Source organism: Acanthopagrus latus, chromosome 14 (assembly GCF_904848185.1).
Source record: "Acanthopagrus latus isolate v.2019 chromosome 14, fAcaLat1.1, whole genome shotgun sequence".
In the NCBI taxonomy this organism is placed as follows: Eukaryota; Metazoa; Chordata; class Actinopteri; order Spariformes; family Sparidae; genus Acanthopagrus; species Acanthopagrus latus.
The window spans coordinates 1,312,637-1,334,749 of NC_051052.1; the positions used below are offsets into that span (position 1 = coordinate 1,312,637).

Consider the following 22,113-nt stretch of genomic DNA (forward strand, 5'->3'; position numbering starts at 1 on the left):
GCACAGGAAACCTTTCAAATGCATACTATCTGAAATGAGAGTGCAGACACCATTTATGATAATAATATGTTATAGTCTCTGCAATAATTTGTCATGTCATGATCCAAACAGTACTGTGTGTGTAAGTTCTCGGGACCTTAAGGTACTTTTATTCACTGCATGCACCTCCCATGGCCCACAGAAATGCTACTATCATTTTGTGTTGCTTCACTGCTACTGGGTTGATATAAACAGGTGGCTGCATTTTTCTGGAAGTCAAGTGTACTTTCCACATTGAATTTGGTGATTCTTTCTACAAAAGTTGTAAAATGCTAAACACAATCATGGAAGGATACAAAGGCACTGTGAGTGAAAGTTTTTGGTGGAAGTCAGATCAAATAATCAGGACACAAAGGTTTTCCAGTTAAAAGTGTGACAAAGAATCAGTAGGACTGACAATATCATTTTTTTTTGTCGCAGTTTTCTCTCATTTAAGTTGCTGATGACACTACCTACTGCCACATGAAACATAAAGTAAAAGTAAAATACAATCTTGTAGTTAGATAATATTCAATACAAGCCAACAGTGCATTTGAGTTCCTTCCCGGAAATATGGCATAAGCAATGCAATGCTTTGATTGATCTAATACTTAAGGATACAGGATCATTTAATTGCAAAGTGTTGTGGCATCACACAAAGCAGCATTTTACTGTACAATTGACAGACACATATTCTGATGCAGCCACATGGTGTATCATTGAGCAGATAGAAATAATTCAGTAATCATAACAAATAACACCAAACTGTATCCAAATGAATATATTTGCAGGGAATATTAAATGTACACACTTAAGTGAATAAAGGTCTTAGGTATGTGTTATACATTAAAAGACCCAGAAGTGTTCAGATGTATAAATCAATTCATGAAAGATACTGTAATGTTTTGAAATTGTTCTTAAAGGGGTATTTGTACCAGGTAATACTGACGATTTCCCGATGGGCAACTTTAACTCCTCCAGCCTTGCTTGTCTTCCTTTCATCTCTCTCTCACACAATGTTGCTGGAAGAGACGCAAGTTAGTGATGCAAGGAGATGCTTTAGCTAAATGAAAAGCAGCCATGGTCTTGTTGCTGCTCTGTTGATTCTTACTGGATGGTTACAGTGCCTGTACACAGGGATCAAGAATAATGGTTGTGGCTTTACTCATTCCATTTACTTTTTTTAATAGCAAACAGGAATTTACAAATCATTAGTTAGCAAAGGTGGGCTCTCAGTTTCAGCCGGCATGTACTGTCCCTTTCAGCAATTTAAATGACAGACATCATGTATGGCAGATAATATTATCTCTAGCTAATTAACATTAATCTTATATTTAGTTAGGGCAAAAGGAGACTTCTGGCTGTTGTCTTCCCTCAGCCAAATATCATGTGTTTTTGTAGACAAACCAGACCAGCAGAGTGGTCACTCAACCAAGCTGATTGTGTCATCAGTCAGAATCTTCCAACATAACTTTTCAATTTAAAGCATCAGTAACTTAAAATGGACATCCTCAAAGGTATTAATCAGACCTGCTGGTATGGATTAAGTTTCTGCCTTCTCAGACTGATTACAGACCTCAACTGGATCATTGGGTTCAACTTAACGCTAACTTCAGTTAGTTGCACATAGTTAGTTGACAGATGAACCACAGTAGATTCATAAAGAAGTTTCAAAGGATTGGGATTCAAGGAGATTATCAAAACTACAACAAACCCCAACCACACGTCCTCAGATATATATCGTGATAAACTGTCACTTTTACCTTGATAACAGGATATATAATGATAATCTTCTTTAAATACAACACATTGTACATCCTTTCTTGAACAAGCTCACATCTGAAAACAAATGGAAGAACTTAGACCAAAGCCTCTCAAATGTCCAATAATAGAGGGACTGGGGTTCAGTTCAGTTTGTTATGTTTCTATTGTAAACAATTGCAACAGGATGATTATTTTCATCATTCATAAAAACTAGCCATTCTTTTCATAGTTAATGTTTTTTTAATGTGCATTATAATTTCAAAGTTTGACAGGCTGCATTGTTCAGTTACTCCCCCCCCAACACGAAAAATTCAGGAGGTCATTGGAAGTATTATGTCACAGTAGTACTATACTATATGTATACTACTAAGTCATAGTATTTGCCCCTAGCACTCCATTGAAAATGATTTTAACCCGGAAACGAAAATACCTTCAATCTTAAAAGTGGCGCTTTCGTCGTAATTATGGAAACCGCTAACTACTCAGTTAAATGTTGAGATACTCAGAATGCAGATGCACTATGGTTGTATCCTCGTTTTAAATGAAATGACTCAAGTGTCCTGATGGGAATCTGTTAGGTGCAATAAATCCAGTGAGGGACAGGCTATCACACAGTTCCAATTAACTCCAGTAAAAGACTTGTTTATCATCTTTTCTTCAGGGCAGCAGCACTGGGTTGGCATATAGGAAGACTATTACTGATGAGTTCCTTTTTTTATTTGTCTCTATCTCAATTTGTGAAGACACAAGAGACAGACAGAGTGATTCACATTTCTTTATGTTGCATGTCATATTGCAGCCAGCAAGATCGTGTTGAGCTCATGACATGTGGATTTCACCTGACTGTGTATCGAGGTCAAAATATTCTATTGGCCTCATCACTCAGAAGGCAGTAGTTCCAGCATCTGAGCTTACCTCCAGCAGAGTGGCATTAACTCGCAGAATATCTCCAGTGATTGCAACGTGATGAGTGCATCACCTGAAATGTGGCTGTTTACTGCCGCCGGGGTGAACTGAGAAATCAATGAAGCAGTGGACAGAACAGGCTTGTTTGCTGTTCCTTCACACATCGCACTGTGAGTCGGCCTCCATGCTCATTAAGGAAGACAAACAGACATAATACTGATCTACTATGTATCCATAGACAAGTGGAGGTATGATTGTCTTCTGATTGTGTAAAAGTTATCGACTCATTAGATGTAGGTATCTAAATCTAGAGGCTTGATTCTCAGAGGCAATGTGAACAAAGCATAAGGTTGGTACTTGTGCTCATAAAAGCATATGAGGATCATTTGAATATCTAGAAATGCAAGGATATTTCTTTGTTCCAAACATCTTGGCATTTGATATATTTCATCTGAAAACCGCAAGTTAAATAACTGTTTGTTCATGTTGTACAAGTACACATGGTTTGATTTCAGTGATAGTACAGAAAATAACATTTTGATTATTACCTATTACACAAGAGAACATTAGCTCAAGTCATTGATCAGAGAAAAACACCAAACATTACCTAGTTACAGTTTTACAAATATGATCCTCTGCTTCTTTATTAGGGTTATGTCATTGTAAACTGATTCCCTATGGTTGTTCAGGCTGTGGGGGGAACCACCTGGGAAAATAATGAGCAGCTTGAGAAGCTGGTGATCAACAGCTTTTTCAAGAGTTTTAGAAATAAAAGGAAGCTTGGAAGTCGCTCTGTTGTATCTAGGGAGGGCTTTCAAGGGGTCGGAGACACTGGCTGTCTTGAAACAAAGTACTGAGCCTGAGGAGAGAGAGTGGTTGATAACAGTAAGAAGATTATTATTATCATTTCAACAGGGGCAGAAGAAGGACACATGTGAGACATGATGCTCAGAAGATCTTTCATGGACACTGGGGTGAATTCATATAATTGAAGCAGGCAGGTGACTTGGTTTGAGTCAAAATCTACAAGAATCAAGTTCTGAAGGAGTAGGATTTAGAAATTGATTTATAGGTTGCGAGGAACATGACACTCTCACATGTTTGATCAGTGGATTTAGCCTGGTTAATAGCTCTTGGTGAAGGTAGAGAACATGAGGGTTTGTCCTGTTCCATCTCTGCTCAGCTTTCTTATATACCATTCTATGGTGTTTCATGGAAATGTTTACCCAGTAGGTCAGATTGATAACTGGGCTTAGTCTGGTTTTGTATGACGCTATAATATTCAGAGCTAAGATGCACTGTTCATCATAGCAGTTAACAGATCCTTAATGATAGAAAACACAGGGACATTTGAGAAGAGAGCTGTAAACCTAGCAGCAGAGTGCTCACTGAAGATGCAAGACTGTCTAGTTTGTTTCTTGCAAGCTGTTATAGACTGTGGAATTGTGTTAAAAAACAATAATTGTATAATCAGAGACTTAGTCAGTCATGTGTAATATTAGAGACAGGCTAAGCACTGAAACCAGATCGAGAGTGAGCACAGTTGTGTGTGGGACCAGAAACATGTTGCACAAGGTTAAATGATTTAGTGATGTTTAAGGAGTCAGAGGCAAGCGAATCGATATGAACGTTAAAATCACCCATCATGATGATCTTGTCAGAGGAAAGCAGCTATAAGAATTCATTCATATAATCTGTACAAGAACGAAAGTGATAGAGCAGCAAAATGTAAAGTTAAAAGGGAAAAGGACAGCAGAGAGATTACACAGGGGAAAAATATTTCTACCATTCCAACCTTTTTCAAAGCGCGACTTTCAGTCAAAGAGCCAAAGCTGTCCGTAAAGGATAAAGAGGAAAATGCATCTCTTAAGCATGACACTGGAGCAGATGGCAGAGACTTGCAGATGGGTCAGCTACCATTTCCACAGCCACATGTATCTTTTCACCTAACTATTTCTAAAACACTTTTAGAAATACATTGAGCAGCTATTTTTTCTGCAAGATCCATGCAGTAGTCCCTCAAAATGATAAAAAAAAACACCCAATCTCACAAAGTTAAAGAAGGTGAGAAGAATTTCCTGGATCTGCTCTTTAATCTGGCTGAGACACGTCTTCCATCCAAGTTTGTGGAAATCTCCTCAAGTTTGTGTGTAGTCCTGCTAACAAACCAACCAACAAACATGGAGGAAGTCATTATAACGCAATAACACTAATCCCTGGCAGCAGCCCTGACCTCTAATCTTGCAGTAAATGTTATATGTAATCATATTTTAGAAATAATAAAGATGGCAGCATATTATATTTGACATTTGAAACTAAAGTCTCAATTTAATAAATTACTACTAATGAAGCCATTGTGTGCTGCTGCCCTATGGTGTAGTTTGGAAAGCTGGAGTGTGTGTTGTTCGGTCCATTCCTGCTCCGGAGCATCAGGTGGGAGCAGCCTTTATCACTCAGTTAAAGGAGCAGTCTGTACTTTTGTTGAAGAATATAATGAGAAGAGAGAGATGCTCATTGGCTGTTTTTTTTCTTCTTTCATGACTGCATAAACTGAATAAACAAACTGACCTTAAAGGACAACACAAGTTATACTGTTTGATTTTGGTTGTATGTGGTGGACCCTGACAACTTTATAGCAACAAACAGCCTCACAAATATTGTTAATATTAAAATTCCTTGCTTGACTCTCTTTTACTGAGCCACACAGTGCCTCTTTAATAACATATGTGTTACTTATAATTACTATGTCATGACTCGTTATAAGGAGCAGGACAGACACACTGTGGCCCCGGTGCGGGTCTCGCAGTGTGTGCGGGTCTCGCAGTGTGTGCGGGCAGTGCGGCGCCCGCACAGCACGCGCCAGGATTTGGGTGAATTAGCAGAACTTGTTGGAGACAATGAGAGCTTTCAAGATTTCTGAAACATGGAGACTGATAATGCGACAGCTGGGGAGCTCACAGGAGCGTCCACCTACCCATGTGCTGATAATGCCCCCCTCCTGTATCCGGTGCTGCTCTGCTCTCTGTGGGTCTGGCTGGTTCTGAGCCTAAATGTGCCGCGGTGCCGCATGCACCCTGGATTAACACGCCAACATATGGAGGCCTTTGTGGAAATGTAAGCACAAGGACTTTTAAGGTTATGACAACGAGTGAACACCACACACACACACACACACACACACACACACACCACACACACAAGTCGAGCCAAAAATATCGCGGGGGCAAGACCGGGCGGGAGGTGAGGCGGCCGTGCTAGGCAGACGTGAACAACTGCAGACTGCTCTCACCTGATGCAGACTTCACATACATCCACAGGACAGAGCCGCGGTGCTGCTCCACGGGGGGCGGCTGTCTATAGGTCAGTCATAACGGTTCTTGCGCAAAATGAGACAGCAGCGTCGGTCGACCTCACTTGTTTCATGTAGTTCGAGCTGGATCAGGTTGTTGCACCCCGGCCGACCACCAGCAGCCCTAGTAAAGCCGGTGTGTTCCCTCCAGACTGGGTACAGATTTAAATCTCAGACAGGTTTGTGGTTGCGACGCCTCACAACAGCGTCAGTCTCCTCTCAGCCTCATTAACAGCAGCGGCTCTGGATTACTGAGACCAGCAGGCAGCGACACAGTCTGAGGGGAGAAAGAGCCGCGGCGGCCTCGACAGCAGCAGCACGGAGACTCGGTCGGTGCTCCGCTCAAGCTCCGACGGTTAAAATAGCTTCCGAGAGTCCGGCAGAGTGTATATCCCTTCCGCGGAGGTACTCCACTGTAGACCAGGTCCTGCTTGTGTCTGAGTTTTCGGCCTCAATACAGCAGCTCTTTCTTCCTGACAAGCAGCCAGCGTCCAATCACAACGCTGCATCCAGAGAGGGGACGGGGGATAAAAAGGAATGGATCAGAACGGACCGGAGTCAGGACTGAACCACAGGACCGGGAGACTCGGGACCTCATGGGTCTGAACTGACAAGGTGTGGAGAAGAAATTCAAACTCAGTATTGTAATTCCTTTATTAATAACTCAAACTAAGACATACGTATTTTTTCCAAGGTGAATAAAGCAGCTGTTCTCAGAGGATAGTAAGGTCCCAGAACACTGTTTGAAGCTAGGTGGCAGGGTCCGCCACATTTAAACACAGTGAAACAAAGGTCAGTTTGTTGAGGAATAACAAAATCCGTCCAAAAATTAGAATCTCTGACCCAACACCATAGTGCACCGTTAACCCCCTCGCTTGCCCTGGCGGTAAGAGTGAACATCAAGCCCATGTGTTCCCCACCACAGTGCGGTTAATTAAATGCACATCTATTTAAGAAATGTGCACCATGTGCGCATCATGTTGCCCAAAATGTTAAAATCAGGCTATTAAAAATGGATTTTGCTTACCAGACAGTTCATCCCGCCTTACTCACGTTAAAGCCAACAGTAGGGCCGCCTGACTCAAATTAATATATGAACCATGATGAAAAAGTCCCAATATGTCAGACATGTATCATATGCTTCAGATATCTTTGGCATTGCTTTTATTTTGCAACAGATAAAACCTTTGGGCCTTTTTTGCCTGCTCTGCACCTTGCAATCATTTCATTTCATTTTGTATGCTTTTGGTTTAATTTTAACTTGAATAAAATGCAAATGACTACAAACATATACACTGTTAATTAAATTGTATTCATGAATCTCAGAAATAACACAAGTCCACAGTTCAGAATTAAGTTGTTATTCTGAAAAGAATTCTGTGTGAAAAGTCAGGATTCTATAAAATTCAAACACCATGGTTGGGTTAGAAATCGCATACTGCCCATTATATAGTCAGTCAATATGTTTGTGTAAAACTGCCCATTTTGAAATCTACATGGTTGATTTCTCTCTTTCTAGATTATTCTCAGAAGTAAGGGACTGGATGGCATCCAAAAGCTGTAAATAAAACTTCAGTGCCTGGCAGGACAGCCTGAGACACAATGCATTTTGGGACAGCCAACCATGTGCAGTGAGCTTAGTCAGAAAAACATACAGTTGAAGCAGGCTTCATCCTCAAATGGATATCATAATTGATATAGAGAGGTGAAGTCCTGCCCCTCCCCATGTACACCCTGGGACCTCATTTTTTTCGAAAAAGATGCTGCTCAGTAGTCAATGGGGAGATTGTTTGAATTGCACCATGGATGACACAAGATTTGCCAATTTAAAAGATAATGTTGCAAATCAAGAAGGTAGCAGTTTGTCACAAAAAGAGAATAATACCATTTAGTTTTGTGTGAACCACGCTGCATAATGAGCAGCATAATGAGAAGGTTTATTTCATCAAACATTGATTCCCAAAATACAAAACACAAGCAAGTCCTTGATGAGCAGAATGTGAGTTTTAGTCATGACATTATAACAGCACTCACTGTCTAATACAGTTTAAAAATATGAGCATTATTTCGCCCTTCTACTCCCTCCACCTGCTTATGTCATATTACCTCCATATATGAAACATCGCAGCAGATTTGTCTCTTCAGTGTCCTGACTGGTCTGACAAAACTCCATCCTGGATATTCAGAGGTTAGCAGCCTGCAACTATGTTGAAATCATGTTTTCAGAATGGAATCTGATCATTGAGGAAATCTCCAATGTAATATCTGCTGTGTGACATAAAGTCATATTAATGACACCCTGTCCTGACCCAAGCGTAGCCCTTGTATTGTAGCATAAGTATCAATTTATTAGTAAGTGATCCAAGTGATTTGGTTGGCAGTTGCAGGGGGACGAATGTGAGCTTGATCCGTGTTTGCCCTTGTGTCCTCCACTGCACACCATTATTCAGTGCTGATAGTCTCACACCCTCCAACAATACTTAATAACAGCACAGTGAGTTTGGGTAATTCAGCACACACATACACACTGCCACTGCCTGACAGTCTACAAAGTAACTCATTAATTATCTGAACAGCAGACTGATGAGGACATTTATTACACCCTGTGTACATGTATATTTGATACCATACAGCTTATTTGAGACCTAATAATTAATAATTAATCATTTTTACATTCTCCATTTTTTTCATTTTGCTTGGCGTTTCCATGTCCTATATCCATATTTCACATACTGACATACATACACTTTTAGAGGGAGAATGTGAAATATTAAACATGAATGTTGTCATTTGATGCATTGTACCAGAGTTAGCTTAGAGCTCATTTGCATATGCAGTCCCTTGGCATGTCATAGTTAAAACTTCACATGGTTAAGAACATCACTGAAAAAAAAAACACAACAAACATAACACAGTAATACAGAACAGTACATCACAAACACACACACACACACACACACACACACACACACACACACACACATATCTAATCTATCTCGATAATTACATGCATATAAACATTGCAGTCTTGGCAAATACAGAATCATTTAATTTAGTTTATTTTGGGACAAAAAAGATATTAAACATACATAGATATTTAGTTTGGTATTGTGCTGGTTGGTGGCAGCCAGAAAGCCCATTGAGAACACACTGATTGTCTCTGGCTAAAAGCTAAGTGGTTCGCACAGCAGCTTAACTGAGTTTGACAGTCAAAGATGCCTGTTAATTACTGTCTACTTCTTGGTGTTGTTTGTGCCTTGAAGGGCAGTTTTAAAAGAAAATTATTAGATTTTACAAATGAAATGTAAATTCCTATATAAAATGTAAAATTCCCTTGTGAGTGTGAGTTTGTACTCAGCGCCTCCAATTTTAGTTTGATCAAGTTCAATTGAACCACATTCTGCTTCCTGGCTCAATTTGCATTACATAACGTTTCTACATTGCTCCACGTTTAACCCAGTTTGATGAGGTTAACTCTAAGTATCTTCTCGGCAGGTGAAATCAACATCTTTTGAGAATTCTAGTGTGAATGTGATTCTGACAGCTCAGGCTTGTGTGGTGATGGCCTCAAAGTCCTAGCACTGGGATTGGTGGTGGCAGGCAGCTTTAAAGCTGCAGTGCTAGCCCTCAAAGCCCCCAGCAGGGAGCCGGTCTCTGAGCTGCACAGCTGGCTGGCAGGGGCTCAGGACTCTCTGAGACTGAAGCAGGGGATCAAGCCATGTTTTACTGCGCTCAGCACCACACTGTCCAAATGGTGAGCCGCTTGGATACATTGAAATATGATTCTATTCTAGCTTTGAAAGAAACATCAAAGGTTAGTTTTGGAGGAGAAGCTAATTATCCCATTCAAGCTGAGAAAAAGATGGCAGTAACTCTCATTTATCTTGTTGGGAAATCAATACAAATGTTCTTTCTTTTATTAGTGTCTGTCAGAAAATGATCATATTTCCACTCTTCTTGAATCTCCACTGATTATCTCACAGACAAATACAAAATATGCTTTTGTTGACCTAATTTGCATTTGGCTCACATGTCATTACAAACAGACAAACAAAACAAGCATAAAACTGATTTTAAGGCCTTTTCTTTATAGCAAACATTCTAACATGACACAATAGACCAGGGCCCGTATTCACAAACAATCTTAAGGCTAAAGTAGCTCCTACCAGGCGAATTTAGGAGCAACTCCTAAAAATAATGGGCGTGTCAGTCGTAACTTAAGGACTCCTAATTTTTGAAAATAAGAGTCATTCACACAAAAAAATAGGCCTAAAAGTAGCACCTAAGTCTGGGAGACCTTAGAAGTAGTCCAGAGGACCCCTAACTCACTAAGACCTAGTCCCAAAAAGTCCCAAAATGGCTGCAATCAGTACATGACCGAATGTTTTGGAGATGCTAAACAACAGAGAATTATTAAAACAATACTGGATGGACCACGAAGGGATTGACGTTGTGGTTGAGTTGGTGAGGGATGCAATGACGTCAATAACGTGAAATCAGACAGCCCAGAGAGAGCCAACTGAGTTATCACTGCGTGTGGTATTCTTCACAACCTTTGTCAACAAAGGAATATCCCACAGCCAGAGGATGATAGTGATGATGATGATGGTGATGATGATAATGACAGTGTGTTCCACTTGGATGAAGTGGAACAAAGTGGACTGGCATACAGGGATCACTTTGTGAATACACAATGGTAAGAAAAAAATATATAAAATACAGCAAACCACATTTAGTCCAAAGCCATTTATTGATGTTTCATTTTCTCTATTAGTAAACTGTAGTATTCACTCTTCATTTCCAGCTTAATTTTTTTCTCCATCAGGAGTGAGGTAGTGGCACCTGCAGCAGAAAGGAGAGGGGAGGCAGGAGGTGACAGAGGCTCACAGCCACTGGAGGGAGAAGCTGCAGCTGGAAGAGGAGCTACAGGAAGAGGAGGAGCCCGTGGAGGTGGAAGAGGAGAACATGGAAGAGGCGGGGCTGGGTGAGGAAGAGGGGGCTGGGAGAGGAAGAGGCGGGGCTGGGAGAGGAAGAGGGGGCTGGGAGAGGAAGAGGCGGGGCTGGGAGAGGAAGAGGGGGGCCGGGAGAGGAAGAGGCGGGTCTGGGAGAGGAAGAGGTGGGTCTGGGTGAGGAAGAGGGGGCTGGGAGAGGAAGAGGCGGGGCTAGGTGAGGAAGAGGGGGGGCTTGGAGAGGAAGAGGCGGGCTGGGGGAGGAAGAGGCGGGGCTGGGTGAGGAAGAGGGGGGGCTGGGAGAGGAAGAGGCGGGGCTGGGAGAGGAAGAGGCGGGGCTGGGAGAGGAAGCGGGGGTCCTGCAGCTTCTGGGTGTTGATCCTTCCTGTAGGGGAGAGATATTGTAATTAGGATCCTTATTTGTGAACACGTTTTTGGGAGCTGGGTGTCATTTCCTCTTTCATTAAATATCACCATGCATACATATTAGTGTCTGATTATTGCATAATGCTTACCCCTCTATCTCTGACAATAACAGCATGGCTGGGTCAGCTGCACCCTCAACACCAGTGATACTTGTGTCTGACCCCGGCATGCTGTAAAGCACTGACACGACTGGGGACAAAGGTTTTGGTGCTGAACCTGCTCCTGTGCATATAATATTTCAATAGCCATTTTTAGACAGAGCACCAAGCCACAAATTTGCCCGTCCTTTTGGCGGCTCAGTCCACGTTTGAGAAAGAGGGCGGCAAATTGGGGGTCTGTTTTGGTCCGCCAATTTTCCTCCTCGGAGGGTACACTTATTTCCTCCTCGCCTGCTATCTGAAAACGAGGCAGAGATGTGCCGGCCTCTGCGTGAGGTGGGCGGAGGTCTCGATGACCTGCACTGTTGTGCGACCCACAGCCGAGGAGTTTTAAAATCAGGAAACAGCTGATCACAGCAGTCAGTCCATCACTTCATCCACGGACACTGAGATGAGCTGGACAGCTGCAGAGATCCAGGAGATGCAGCGTCTCCTCAGTCTCCGTAGCTCTTTGGTTGTGTTAGCTTGTTGTTGTGTCGGCAAGCTAAGGACGGTCGTTACTTTCAAATTGAGCCCCCCCCCGCTAAGAAACCAGTTCACAGCCCAACTTCAAGTTTCATGTCATGTCACATGTTTATGCCTACCTCAGAGGCGGCTTTTCGAAAAGGAGGAATATTACGCCTCAGGTTTAGAAAGACAGGCCGGCACATTGCCACCCTTACCTTGGAGCAAATGTGCTGCCTTCTCTATCGAAAAAGGGCTATTGATATGTAAAACATATGTAGCCAAGTGGACAGGGGTTACTGTGTTTTTTGTATGTGCTGTGCCTAATGGGATGTGTAGTTTCACTTTCGGGCCAGCCTGGTGGGAGATCTCGCGAGAATGACGAAATCACATGAGACTTCATGCGCGCGAACAGCAGTCTCCTCAGCGCGGGCAATGGTGAAGTGTGTATTCCTTGTGTGTATGAAGAGAAACGGATAAATCCGGTAACACAGAGAGAATACTTGTTGCAGTTAAAGAATTAGAGTGAGACCGAGCCGACAGACTGACGTTGGTGACCAGAAACTTCACGTTTATTTGTCGGTAAAGAGCGTGTTTACATTGTGTCCGCTGCACCGGGAATAAAACTAGAGGACCACGGGTCAGCGTAAGTGGCCGCATATACGTTTCCAAAATGTTAATTAAGATAATTTCATGGTCAAACTTTTGTTTATGATATGCATGTTATCACCCATGTAGAGGGGAGATAGAGAGCTGTGTGTGTTACATCCAGGAGAGGGGTGAGGCTCTCAAGCTACAAGCTAGGAAAAGAGTAAGTGAGCACATGATTTTCTTTTGTGATTAAAGTGTATTATGAGTTGATTTAAGAGTACTACAAAAATATATGTTATAAAAGGGATGTATAAATATTTACATATGAGTTCATTCATAATGTTTAGAGTTAATTCATGGTGTATATATGAGTTAAAAACTGATGTGTTAAAATGAGTAGTGTGGCTGAGAAATGTATTAATGTATGTTTATTCTCTGTTTATATAGAAATACAGCCACTGCTGTCTGTTTTGTACTGACAGTTATAAATTAAGTCAGAAGTCAGAAAGGAAAAGAAACAGGATTTTATTTCTATTTTTATTATTTGATTGTAATAAACGTCTGTCTCAAAATTAGCAAATTAATGCTGTCCTTGTTTGAGGTCAGTCGGGGTATTAAAGATCCTCTAAAATATATTTCAGTGTGTCCGATCTTATCCTTTATGATCCAGCTACACATAGGCTACCTTACATTTCAACATCTTCATATCAATACAGCGCTTTGGATAAAACAATCTACCAAGACTGTGAACATGAAGATTATTTTGTATTTGGCTTTTGTAAATTGCATTGTAAATCAGCAATGATAATTCCCACCTGTTTTCTCGATGGCTTGTTTGGAGGCTGCCACCTCCATCCTCAAATGAGATTGCAGCGAATGCCACCGTTTCTCGCAGTCTGGCTGAACGTGATACTGCTGGGAACGCAGCGTTGATGTTAAAGCTGATGCTTTCCCATGCATCACGCTTTGCTTTGCTTGTTACTCCAGACCCAAATTTACCCTCGATCATGTTCCTAATTCAAGCACAAACTGGGCCAGGAGCAGCAGCTGGTCCTGTGAGCAACTGGGCTTTCTTGTCCTTTTCTTTGTTGTTTCCATTGTTTCCATTGTTGAACTTGAACGGGCTGTCATTTATAGTGTCGCAGCATAGTCCTTTTGGATAATTGGCCTACATTCATGTTTTTCATCACAATCTTCTAATTATTTTTGTCCGAAGCATTTTTCTTTAGAGCGGGGGGAAACTTAATTCTCCTCATAAATACATTTCTTTATCCATTATCTTTTCATAGGCTTTGTTGTGGGCTTGTAGGCAGCTTCCTTATTTTCACTTCATGCATTGCGCAGCCTAAATGAATTTTCAATGGGCTGCCCTGTCACTCAACAACCAATCGCCATTGTCACAGCTTTTAAGTGCGTCCTTATGAATTGACGTTGTCCATAGCAACAGAGAGTTACTTCTAGTTAAGGAGTTCAATGTTTTCATAACTAACAGTAAGTCTCAGGGACTTTGTGAATTAAAAAAACTTTTAGTCCGATTTAGAAGTACTCCTAATGTTAAGATAAAGGTCTTTGTGAATACAGGCCCAGAATTCTAAGGAGTAAATCTCTCTATAAAAGCAAGGAATCTCTGTCTGTCTGTGTGTCTGTGTGTGTGTGTTCCTCAAATATCTCTGCAGATCAGGACCAGACTGACCTGAGAGTTTCAACATGGCTGCTGCTTGGTTCAAGGGTGTGCAACGTTGCATTTGTTTGGACTACAATGATACCGTTAATAAATTATTTCATAAATGCTTTACCAGTTCCACTAGCATTGTCAACCAGAGCCACCATAGTCACGTGCGCACCAGAGCCAATCACTGCAGAGCTCACTTCCACGACCAAGCAGATTTATACCTGCAGCGGCGCAAGCTGGACCGGGATTTTGCCGGTGGTCTGTGCATCTAAACTGACTGTTTTGGATTAATGAGACTAAACGAGTCCGTACCGAGTCTGTTCCTGTCTGAGGAAATCCGGAATTGGAATTGGAATTTGTGGATGTTCATGTGTAGCTAGCTGCTAGCCCAACCCCACGGCCCACCTCCTGAGTTGACCGACGCGCTGGCACATCCAAAACCTGTCTTAGGGTAAATAATGTCCGCCATGCTTTTTCGCGAACCTGGCCGTCACGTTTGCTTTGTGTCTGGTGCAGGAAGAAACGGTAAAAACGGGCTTTTGTCACGAAAGTGTCCGCAAGGGGCAAGTGTTTACAAGCAATAAAACACATTCCTATTGGTGGAAAAAGGCACCACACCAACCAATCACAAAATGATGGCAAAGCATGTGATTTGGATTTTGAGGAACAAGGAAAGTTGTGGGAGTGATGGGGTGGAAGAGTGACAGCAGCAGTGACGGTGATAGAGACAGCGAGTTTTTAGAGTTGAGAGATTTGTGACATACAGTGTGTTTGGAGTGTGTATTTAGTGTGTTATATAGTGTTTGGTGTAGTGTGTTTAGTGTGTAGTGGAGTGTTTTTTTGTTTTGTGAGTCAAAACAATGAGGAGACTGCTGAATGTGGAGCAGGCAGTGCAGCTGGAAGGAGCTGAGGGAGCCCTGAGCCTGAGGCATTGCCTGCATTTAAATGTAAATAGTAACATATAACTTTGTAAATTTCAAACACTTATGCACAAATTTAGCAAACAACAATTTACATTTGCATGATAAGTAATAAAAATGGTTCATTAAACATATTTGTGGTTTAATGTAACTTTTTCCTACTTGGATTTTATATTAGGTCCATAGGTCCATTGTATTAATACAGTATGTCAAAATGAAAAAAATAACTCAGATTAACAGTCACATTTGAGGTTGTGCTGAAAGTAATGACCCTAAATAAGGCAAGGTAAATAGTTTTTAAGGTGAAATATAATGGTAAAATCAAATTAAATTTGACGAAGCACCTGACCATGCACGGAATAATTTAAGAGCAAGAAGTTGCTCCATGTTTGACTGCAAGAAGAGCGGACCGCAGCCACCCTCCTTCAGCATTTAAGTTCACTTGTGAAAAAAAGTATCATTCAGGAACCGGTATCGAAGTGAAGGTATTGGTAGTGGTACCAGTATCGAAAATACATTTTTGATTGATACCCAGCCCTAGTAACTAATGTAGCCACTCGCAGTCAGTGCATACAGCAAGTGTTCATATGGACCATAATTAGCTGCTTTCATTGTTTAAATATTTGGCTGTTTTTCTGATGAGGACAGGCTTGGTATTGGTATTGGCCATCCTAGCTCACTGTCACACTAAAATGGCTTACTATGAGATGTGAATAAAACCTTGCCAGCACAAGTCAAAACATTTGCTGTGATGAAGGCTTGATACATGATAATGGCATAAAGTTTCAAACATGTCTCCTGGTGTGGTATAGTGTGTTCAAGTTTTCCTTGACTTTTGAACAATATCAGTTACACAGCAATCTAACTACAGTTTGTTCAAGTTAGTGGAGTATGGCGAGCATGTTGACAGGTGTTTCTGGGTGTTAGTAAAAGTAGAAATATATACACAAAGATTGTGAAAGTTGTGGAATTCTCCAAAAGCACACCTGTTTGGAACATTCCACAGGTCAACAGGTTATTTGGCAACAGGTATCATGACTGAGTATGATAGGAGCATCCTCAGAGGGCTCAGTGGTTCACAAGCAAGGACAAGGCAAGGTTCATCGTCTTTGTGGAACAGATTATTAAAGCACATTTCCACATCGGCTTGGAAATGCTTTATAGAACTGTGTCAGTATACACAATTCATTTCAAAATATTGCATTATATTATGAGCAACACTAGCATACACTTGGTGTAATTTTTGTGTCCACTCAATGTAAGCCTGATATTCACACTTTTCACTCTGTTGTTTTGGCAGAAATATCCATCCCACTAGCTAAATGCTTCACTGTAAAAGTCTCTTGCAAAAATGATCCTACAACCACCAAAGATGAGTTTCTCTCTCTTTTTTTTTTTTTTGCTGGCACGGTAGACAGTGTAGTTTCTGGGCTGTCTTCCTCAAAGGTGTCGGCGTGTAGTATGTTGATAAAAAATTCTGCGGAGGCAAGGCTGGGTGGAATGATAGAGCAATCTTTATTAAACAGACTTGAGCCTAGCATCCGAACAGAGTGTGGCCACACATCTGATATTCTCCAATCTAGGGCAAAGTAATGCCAAACGTGTTTGCCCTCTGCCCTATCAGAACTCCTACGCCCTCGATCTTAGGAATTCTACCAAATGCCACCCCCCCCTTTCTCTGGTGTGGGGGCCTTTTTTAAAGTCTGTTCTCCATAACCGCCTTCTTATCCCAATTGGTCGCTTTGGTGGGTTCAAGGTACATCTATCCAATGGGAAAGAAGAGAAGGATGGGTCTGCCTCACATCCTCTATGAAATAACTCTTGTGTGTGTTACTTAACTTTGCTGGTGTCAGCTAAAGTGGACAGGATGGTCTCTCTATACTTAGATGACAATGTATACCTTGAGTCAGCTCTTAACCTCTGGTGTGGGCTCCTTCCTGTAACTTATTTCTGATGCCCACCTCAGGGCTGATCAGGGCCCCTGGTTATGGGGACCCTCACACTGTCACATTCCCGCAGTTGTCTAAGGAGAGCATCTGGTCCCATCTCATCCTGTCTTCCTCCTATTCACTATTGTCTTAGAGCCCAGGATGTGTAGGAAACACACAGATACTACAACAGCAGCACATCATATACCTTAATTTGACTCGTCAGTTTTGGGATGATAGAAGAATCAGACATCGTACGTTATTCTCATCTCTGCTGAGAGTTGCACATCTGACAAGGATCTGGTTCTGATGTGGAGCGATGGAAAATATTTACACGACAGTGTCCTAAGATTATTGTAGGTCAGAGCATCATAGAGGAGTGAAAATTAGTTTGTCCAACCTGGGTGTTGTGTTGCAAACGTAGATCAAATTTAGGTGATAATTCAACACCATGTACGATCCATAGCTCATAGCCCATTCAAGTACAATACGTGAGTAAATGTACTTATTTTGGGATAAGGTAATTGTAGTTGTTGTGATGCCTGATACTAGTGTGATAAAAAGGTATTAGGCAGAGGCAGAGGAATGTAGTCAGAGAGCCTGGCTCTGAGTCAGCATTATAGGTGGAGGTGCCCCTGCTGATTTACTGCGGGACTTTACAGGGCTACAGTCTCATTAGCCCAACAAACCCCCCCATGGTCAGGATGACATGGGGCTAATACATGTTATACACATTGTCATACATCATTTGACTTATTCACAGGGGGCTCATTTATTACTTTCCAATGGCAGATCAGTGTCATGTTCACCTATGATGCTTACTTCTGGTGACACTATCCTGTGGTTTATACACAGTGGAATGAGGTTCAGTGGTGTTGATATGAGAAGCATCCAGTGTGTTCATGTGCTAACTCAGTCACTGCTGCAATCAGAACAGTGCCTTGCAGTACCTAATGAAATGCATTGGTGAATGCTAATTCTATTAGTGTCTATTAGCAGGGAACACAATGAGAGTAGTGAGGGCTTTAATGACATACTGGCCCTGCAGTCAGTAGCAGGGAGATGGTGGTGAAATAAAGCTGTGATTCTGATTCCAACCAGCTGTCAAAATATGTTTTACCAGACATCTGAAATGTTCTATAATTAAGAAGATGAAACTTTTAGAGCTAACTTATCCTGTCTTATCCTTAATATGCTTGCAATGGAAACACTGATAGTTGACCTTTTGTGAAATGGATGATTTTTGTCAGTTGCTTAAAAACTGTGATAATCAGTATTTTGATTTGAACAGTGGACTAAAGGCTTCTTGTCAACATCCAAATAGTACAACATCCAAGTAGTACATCCAATAATGACTGAGAAACTGAGATATTTCCAAATTTATTTCTCTCAGTATATTCAATGGATGGCCATCAAAGGCACCTTACTGAGGTGAAAATGGCCAAGGAACATTTAACCAAATATTAGATTTACTGTATGTATATTTTTGAGCCACCATACTTGTTCACAAGGCCTGTGATAAATTAATTATTGAGCCAACTTTCATGAATGTTTTTCATGACAACCCATCAAAAATGAGAGCTGTGGATATCATTGGAACTGAAGACTGTCATGATATACATGTTTTTTACAAGTGGATGGAAACTGACCACAGCTTTACATATATACAGTTATTTACATACATATACACGTATAACATATATTGAATTTGCGTCTGAGTTGGTGCAAACAACAGAAAGATAGTGATAGTAGTAAGGTTGGCATCTTCAAATAAAGAAATGCAACATAAGCTAAACCCTGTCCATCAACTCTGTGTGCGTTTGAGCACCAAACATCAATAACTTAATTTGATAATCAAATGTTGCTTCATCTTTATTTCTAGAGGGACCATGTACAATATAAAACAGAAATGCTGACATTTGATGCATTGTACCAGAGTTAGCTTATTTACATCTGCAGTGCTTGTCCTTGGCAGGTCATCATTAAAACTTTAATAATATAAACACTTAGTCCACAAGTCCACTGCTCTTCATCCCGCTGCAGTCCAGCAGTCTGTCGGCTCAGATCACAGTCCTCCTGTCGAGTGCAACAGATTGATCTGGGGATGATGATCAAGACAGGTCCCTGTAAAGATGTGGGAGAAAACAATCTCTGCTTTCCCTTGGCCAGTGTCCCATTTGTCCATTTCATTATCCTGCATCCAGACATTAGCGAGGAGCAGCCTTAGGTCCAAACTGGATTAACATGGCTCCCATCTTGGAGCTTCCCCTGTGGTGGTCTGGCTGGAAGGTCAAAAAATGCTGTGGGCAGTGATCATCTCACAGCCTGCTTAATGCAGACTTTGTTGTAATTTATACAAGCTCACCTTACTTCTGCCTTTGCTGCTGGAATAATGACTATGACCACTAGTGGTCACAGCTGAACAAGAAACTTTTGGGCTGCATTCACAGTCAACCTATATGATTGTTTTTCTGATGAGGACAGGCTTGTAATTATAGGAGCTCTGTTATCATTAGTCCTTGGTGGACAGTTTTCTGCTCATTGTTAGACTGCCATTATGCTGATGATATGGTGCACTTTAGTCTCTCCGGTGTATTCCATCACTCCATAGCACTCAGCACACAGTGACTTTGTATCCATTTTGCAAGACAAGCCTACTAAAGAGGTGTGGGTTTGCTAAGTGTGCTTACAGAACGTCATGCCACAGAGTTGTGAGGGGAAGTGGAAGTCGTTGCATCAGTCATCGAGCTTCAATTCAGAGTGGCAGTTCGTGACAGAAGACTGTCACTGAGGCAGAAGTCTGATGGAAATGCCTGAACAGCAGCAGAGCAACCAACCATATAACTGTCAGTGACAGCGGCAGACAGGGCTGACCCTCCAACTATCACCAGTGAAATTATTGGCATGATACTGGACAGGGCCAGTAGTCTGCTGTACTTTCATACACAAGCATGACCATTCATCATATTCTATCTTTTTACAATAGAATTGGCAAAGTTCAATCAGTGTTCTTTTAGTGGATCACTACTAAGATTAAGTTGCATGGCAGGATATATTAGGTCACTTGAAAAAAAAAAAAAGTATTGTGGGGCATATTAACGATTGCAAATATACCCTGCAAATCCAAGCATTTCATGCTTTTGGTTGAGTTTAAATCAACTCTTGTGTATACAGCATTCTGCAAAGCTACAGTGAATGGAACGACATTCAAAAACATGTTTTCAAGGATCATGATTTGTGTCCTTGTCATTATATACAGGGTTGCATTACAGAGTGGATGTTTGTAACTCCTTGCTACACAATGCTACACAAACATAGAACATACATACTACAGATGAAGTTTTACCCCCTTAAAACTTTCCGTTTCTCCATGACAGGGCCCTTAACGGCCCTCTGACAGGCTGTGACGGTCCCGTGCTCGGGCCTGGAAGAGTCCGTGACTGGAATGAGATCCCCTACAATGACACAGTGAATGCAGGGCCAAATCATAATGCCTCTAAGCACCACATGTGGAAACCAGTTGCAATGGTTTATTTATCCACCATGGGGGGCAGCGATGATGGAAGATGAAACATTAGTTCAGTAAAACAGTTCTGCATTGAAGTGATATAAAAGTAATATGTCCAGGGAATTAATGATTGAACAGGAAGAAAAAACTGCATGCAGCACTTGTCTGAGCAGCTGACTTCATCTTCAGTGCTACTGCGACAAGCTACAATAGTGTAAGAACCGTTTTCTTGTTTGCTATTATAGTTATATAAATATAATTTCTCATGCTGTTAGATTACTGTTAGACCACACTTTCAGGTGTGTGCAAAAATCAGAGCACCAACTTCTTTTTTTTTTTTTTTTGCCACAGTGAAAATGTTTTTTAAAGACTAAACACCAACAAGCAGATAGGTAAACACATGCTGTGGATTTTGGAAATTATTACATTATATTGTGACTTTTGGACTTTTCAGTGCTCTGAAATTATGAGAAATGTTCAGAAGCGATCCGAACCAAAACAAAATGAAGACAAAAAAAAAATGTGCTAATTTGCTAAGGCACATTGCAGCAATCTTTAGTGAAGAGATGATAGCTCCAAACCAATACTGCACATACAAACACAGATATGCTAAGCTAGCTCGTGGTTGTTACAGCTAAAATACCAGCTAAAGAATAACATTTTCTACAGACAGATTTAGGTAGCCACTACATGCCGGCAAACAATAAATATAACATGATAAAAATAGTTTTTAGCTCACAAAATATTCAGTTTCAATATGTTACAAAAACAGTATTTTCACTGAGGTGAAACAGATTATTGTTAGCCCATGGTCTCTGATGCGTGCAGAAATCTGAGAACAATCTCTAACAGCATGAGAAATCATATTTATATAACTACAGTAGCAAACAAGAAAAAACAAAACCTTTGTCGGCTTTAATAGTTTGTCCTGTTGTTGTTAAATCATTGATTTCCCAGCCATATTATGTTCACTTCCATGCAGTACTGTTAAAAAACAAACAGGCTGAAGCATAATATTGATGACCTTATGATATGGTAGCCTAGTAATCATTAAATATTCTCTGATACTTTCACACACATCAAATACTGTATTTCCATGATACAGTAGGAACAGCTGATTTCAGCTGAAGTAAGCAACTGGTTTCCACACATGGCGCTTAATGACATTATGATTCAGCCCTGTGCTCACTACATCATCGTGAGCTGAAGCATAATATTGATGACCTCATGATATGGTAGCCTAATAATCTTTAAATATGCCATGTCCATGATGATATTTGTACTTAAGTATTTTTTTGAATATTTCACTGGGTTTGGGTGGTTACAAGACACATTATAACCACTATCAAGCTCAAGTGACACATTTTTCAGCAGAAATGATTGTCATAGCACTGTATAATTGTTCTAATATTTTTACCAGAAATTCCTCACAAAGTTGCGGATGCAGAGCATTTTTCCTCTAATACTTGTTTAGAGTAGA

The 22,113-nt window shown here is 41.1% G+C and overlaps 1 protein-coding gene across 2 annotated transcripts in view; it reads right to left on the reverse strand.

Moving 5' to 3' along the window:
* The window catches only part of large1 (LARGE xylosyl- and glucuronyltransferase 1), a 108,797-nt gene extending 102,290 nt beyond the window's left edge, over positions 1–6,507 (reverse strand). The window contains exons 1-2 of one of the 2 annotated variants that reach the window (XM_037122363.1): positions 5,978–6,507; positions 5,663–5,790 (exon numbers count right to left, since the gene is read on the reverse strand). The gene's annotated coding sequence lies outside the window, so the exon portion shown is untranslated. The remainder of the gene's footprint in view (positions 1–5,662; positions 5,791–5,977) is intronic. The other variant, XM_037122362.1, reaches the window with a different exon arrangement.
* Between the last annotated feature and the right edge of the window lie 15,606 nt (positions 6,508–22,113).